The 5,773-nt window shown below is 42.5% G+C and overlaps 1 pseudogene; it reads right to left on the bottom strand.

Moving 5' to 3' along the window:
* Positions 1–4,551: 4,551 nt before the first annotated feature.
* Positions 4,552–5,138, bottom strand: LOC120981480 (annotated as a pseudogene).
* Positions 5,139–5,773: the final 635 nt, after the last annotated feature.

Here is a 5,773-nt window from a genome sequence, read left to right as displayed (position 1 = left end):
GCACAGCACTTGCAGTGAATGGCCGGAGGAATTGTCTCCGTTGACTGAGACACCAGCGCAACTTCCTTTGGCTTACAGATGCTAATCTCAAATGTTTGCCCAAGTTTGGCTAGCATCCAAAGCCGTTTGGTGGCCTTGTTCAACACCGTCCGTTTGTTAACACATAGCTTGTCGTAACTACAAGCCTGTGCTAACAAATCGGACCACAGCGTTTCTGCTGACTTGTATGTGGTGGGGAGGATAGGGTTAAATGTGCTGTGTCTGCTCAAGTGTTGCAGTGTGGGGAAGTCCATACTCACCGTTTGCTGAGCGTCCATCTTCTCATTGGGGCCGTACCTCTTCGTCCTAACAGCTGCTTGGAAGAAGTCCTTTTTCTTCCGGATCGCTTCTTCCCGACCAGCCGGACTTGTACGCTGCTCCAACGAACATGGATCTCTTTCAGTGACGTGTCCTCTTCTCCCTCGCAATCACTTGAGCGATGCAGTGACCGTGTAAAGCAAATGGCAAAATATTAGTTCACAGATAGACAATAGATTCTCTGCTAAAGATTTTGATCTGCATTTGGTGCTATAAGGAAGAGTCGCGTTACCTGTCCGAATTATCAGGTCCTAGACGCTCGGACCACTGACCGCGTCTCTCTTTGCCTGATAATTGACAGTGTAACGGACCTCTAGCCTCAAAACTAAACACAGATTTCAAAATCTAAGCAGTGGGCCTGATTTGCCAATGTAAAGCGGGAATATTAATCAGCAATATTTATGTAAATATCAATAATTAATATTCATAAATGGGAGGAGCCATCTATTGATGATTCCGCCCATTTATACCTTCATATAACAATAATACAATACTTTCACTATACTTTAGGTATGTAATAGTCCCCAGTGGGGCTATGGAAGGTTTGGGACAATATTTAATAATTTTGTTGAGGTCCTCTATGTTTTTTTTTTTTTTACTAAGTAGTGAACTACTGTCAGAAAGGGAGCAGTTATTTGGACTTCCTCCTTTAATTCATCCTCACTCACTCTTTTTGTCTTTGCTGCATGTCTCATAGCCAGTTTTAGTAGGTTATGTGTCAGCAGCCGTATCATATTCCATCATTCTTTTTGCAAGCTCTGGACCTACTTGCAGTTTAGATTGTTATTTTTCTCTGGGTTTAATGGGATAACTGCTGTTACTGCATCTTCCTCATCTTTGGTCAGAACTGGGTACAGAGGTGCCGTGGGGGTAGAATTATTGTAAGGCGGAGGGGGTTTCTGACTTGTTTTCTTTGTGCCTACCTCCTGTTCTATTTCATGTAGGGTCCTATCATTTTTGGGACCTTTTGGATTCTTATTCTTTTTTTTCTATTACCTGCATCATACCAGTGGGGGGCTATTTCCAGCCACTGTTCCCCTCCCCTGGACATGTAATCCTTGTCCCAGGAAGGATCAGCATCGAAATGCGGCCAGGCTGTCTTATCACCTAGACATAGTCCTTTGACCATATCCATATGATAAATACTATTATCACCGTCCCTGGGGAATGGATCTGCAGCATCCATTACCTCAGTCCAGCCTGCTAAAATATCTACCCATGGGTTGATCAGGTAATAGTTTGTTGGACTAACACGAGCTACATACATTTTGCAAGTTTCCCCTTGTTCTGGTTTAGGGTATTCAGTTTTAGACCCTTGTCCTCCCATGTTGGTATTTTCTGTTTAGAGGATAAGTGAGACAATCGCTGTCAGGACTGGCTGTACTGAACCGTAAAGGCTCAGACAAATCCTGTCAACAGATCAACCGAATCGTATCTTAATGTCCCTGTATCCTCTGAACCCCTATCGACTATTGCTGCTTTGAACCGCCACTTGTGTTCACTGTCTCCGGGTCAACAGATTTCTCCTAGCCGAAGGAGGTCCTCAACAACACAAACAATTTTACACCATTAACAGTAGTGAAACCAGAATTAATCAATTAACAGTAAGTGGGATGTGACCGTACACTTACCACCCGGTAAATATCTCACACAGACAGATAATCTTATCCCTTCTGAGATAGAGATCTCTATCTCTCTAGAGATCTCTATCTCTCTCTATCTCTCTCTATCTCTCTCTATCTCTCTCTATCTCTCTCTATCTCTCTCTATCTCTCTCTATCTCTCTCTATCTCTCTCTATCTCTCTCTATCTCTCTCTATCAATCTCTCTATCAATCTCTCTATCAATCTCTCTATCAATCTCTCTATCAATCTCTCTATCAATCTCTCTATCAATCTCTCTATCAATCTCTCTATCTCTCTCTATCTATCTCTCTATCTCTCTCTATCTATCTCTCTATCTCTCTCTATCTCTCTCTATCTCTCTCTATCTCTCTCTATCTCTCTCTATCTCTCTCTATCTCTCTCTATCTCTCTCTATCTCTCTCTATCTCTCTCTATCTCTCTCTATCTCTCTCTATCTCTCTCTATCTCTCTCTATCTCTCTCTATCTCTCTCTATCTCTCTCTATCTCTCTCTATCTCTCTCTATCTCTCTCTATCTCTCTCTATCTCTCTCTATCTCTCTCTATCTCTCTCTATCTCTCTCTATCTCTCTCTATCTCTCTCTATCTCTCTCTATCTCTCTCTATCTCTCTCTATCTCTCTCTCTATCTCTCTCTATCTCTCTCTATCTCTCTCTATCTCTCTCTATCTCTCTCTATCTCTCTCTATCTCTCTCTATCTCTCTCTATCTCTCTCTATCTCTCTCTATCTCTCTCTATCTCTCTCTATCTCTCTCTATCTCTCTCTATCTCCTTGGGTTAAGTCTTATCTGGCGCCAGGAGAATGAACTTGTCAGAACACCAACACCTGTCTGTTCAAATTCACTCTAATTTTATTGTCCTTCAGTTCAGCCTTTTATAAGGCAGAGAGTATAATTTACATAGTAACAGCATTAACCAATCAGGTGTAGACACATATAGGCTAGTAAACATTAAGCTGGAATGATCTTATAAGGCGTGACTGTCTTCATTAGGAATTTCAAGAAACTGTCCAAGATGAGAGATTCCTAAATTCCAGTGGGGGAACTTGAAACCATGCATGAACAAGATGCTATCACAATACATATGGTTAGAACAGACAAAATGGAGTCACATATATCCGTTCAGTCCATCTTAAAAAAAAAAAAAAAAAAAAAAAAGGGGAAAAGTATTTAATCTATACTCATGAGGTCTGCCCCTTCCCCTGTGAAAGATTTCCTCGTGACACCATAGTCAAATAACAGTTCATGTCCCACATGGATGTCTCTACGCAGTAAAAAGTATGTAGGGGTTTGGGTCCCCCTCAAAGTATTTGATCGGCTTTACGTTCAGATTTTTTCTCGAGCGAGTCATCTTCCTTCCCAAAGTTGATTCCATTTTCTTTGAAAAAGAATAAATAACCCAATTCTTCATCACTTCTCGTTGACAGGTCTTCTCTTCTCTTCGCAGGTATAATTAGTACGTGATAGTCGCAAACAAAATTTTTTTTTTTTTGTAGAAAAACGCTTAATTTATTAAACAGCATCTGTACATCATATACAGCAAGATATATAGGAGTGGAAATGGTGTGGACCCTTCATGTAATACACAAGTATTTACTCTTTCAACAAAAGGCCTTCAGGCCCTAACAAACAGCCATCACAAAATGGAAGGCCTAAAGAATTGGAAGTGTTACCAATAGCAACCAATCAGCTTCCGGCTCTCGTCTCCCTGTCATGGGCTGGGAAATGAAAGGAATGTTCGGACGCGTTGCTCTGTGCAGCTCATCTCCAAGTCTTATCAGTACCAGTGTTAATACCTGAGAGCCATAGCAACCAATCAGATTGCACCTCACGTGTCCAGCCCAGGTTGGGAAGTGAAACAACCGATCTGATTGGTTAATACTTATAACTCCTCCATTTTGTGTCTGGCTTAAGTAAAGAACTGGCAACAAGCCTTTTATTTATACTAACAATGCAGACGTAAAGATTCTGTAAAAGCACAAGCATCTTCATAGTTCTCATGAATGGAAACGTAAATTACGCCGATTTTCAGTCTGCGCACCGTGGTTCTTTAAGTAATGGACTGACAATGTGGATCGTGAGAACCATTTATTTCTTGTGCGTCTGTAGTGTCTTGGTCACCTAATAAAAAAAGGCGTCTTTTCTTCATAAAAATGGCGCAATGGAAGCGACTAGGTAATAATGAGCTCTGCTTTTACAAAATATCCCGTTACTGACTCCCAGGAGAACTGTCCTGTAAAACCAGGAGCTTCAATAAACATGGTTTTCCCTGTTTGCACAACCTCTGAGTCACGGCAGGGTGTACCTGGCATTGTCCAACGGGCGGCCATTACAGGACATCCTGTCAGTGTCAACAGTTTCTCCAATTAAATTTGTCCTTCGGAGCTGACGTTCCTCTCCCCAGACCCACAGATGGCACCCAGAAACCCAGCACCTGCCATCCGGAAGCCTGGCGGTGGCAGTTTAGCATTTGGCTGGTATACAGAGCCCTCTAGTGACCAGACTCATGTATGGCAGGTCGCCTATTGCGTCTCAGATTACGTTAACGGCATTACGTACGCTCTTTCATCCAGGGATGCTGAAGGATCTGCTCCAGAGAGGGACGCTTCGAGGGGCAAATGGATAAGCACCAGTGTATTAAATTTTCACATTCTGTAAAAACTTTGGTTCTGAAGACGACTTGAGCCTGGACGATGTCTTGGTTTCGCTAAACCATGTTATACAGGAGGATGTCCAGAGACCACACTTCGGCCAACACTGCCTTGTACCTCCGAAATGCAACCCATTCTGGGCGGCTGTATACTCCTAGTGCCGTCAAGGCTACTGTAGGTGGAATCGTGGATCAAAGCCCCCCGAGCTGAAGTCAATCAGTTTGATTTTTCTCGTCTGGGTGTCAAGCAGGATGTTTTCATCTTTGATGTCTGTGGGTGACCCCTTGGGCGTGACAGTGCACCACGGCGTCACCACCTGGCGGAAGAGGATGCATGCCCTGTCTTCTTTCAGGGGACCTTGCTCGGAGATAAACTCAAACAGGTCCTGGCAGTTCTCCGGCATCTCCATCACCAGCAGGTAGCTGTCGGAGGTCTCGAACCAGTCCACGAGGTCGCTCATGCCATGGTGGCCTTTCACCTTCAGCATCTTTTATTTTTTTGTGGTGCAGGTAGCACACAATTTTTTTTTTTTTTTTTTTTTTTTTATTTTTTTTTTTTTTTTTCAAATCTTAACTATTATAAACCTTACAATTTTTTTTATTTATTTTTTTTCCCCCCCAATACACTACCATGGTGCGTCCTCCCTCACCGCCTCCACCCCGTAACAAGACGGAGCGATGAAGAGGACTAGAGAGCTGGAGAGAGCGGAGGAAGCTCTAGGGGCTCCAATCTCCCCAAATTTTATGCCATTTTGACTCTATTTCTTTGCTTATATAAAATATATTGATATCTCTTATTAGTGTTTATCAAATTTAACCATATATTCATACTGGGAGCATCTCGCACGAACAAAGATCGCGCTATTAACAATCTGGCCAGAAACCTTATCTTATACAGAAGGTTTTTTTTTTTTTTTTATCCTGCTGGCACCCCACCTTGGCAAGATTACTCAGTACCCAACAGTCAGCATTAAATGGTATCCATACATTCAGCTTTCCCTCTGAACAAAACCAAAAGGTAGGCAAATAATCCGCATTAGGAGTATCACCCCTCGGGCAGTTGGAATCACTCTGAATACCACATCTCTTAAGCCAAAGAGGTGTAACATAGAGTCTATGCAAA

The sequence above is a fragment of the Bufo bufo genome, chromosome 11 (genome assembly GCF_905171765.1).
Source record: "Bufo bufo chromosome 11, aBufBuf1.1, whole genome shotgun sequence".
NCBI lineage: Eukaryota > Metazoa > Chordata > Amphibia > Anura > Bufonidae > Bufo > Bufo bufo.
The sequence above is the reverse complement of the archived record's forward strand: the minus strand, read 5'-3'. Positions and strand labels throughout refer to the sequence as shown.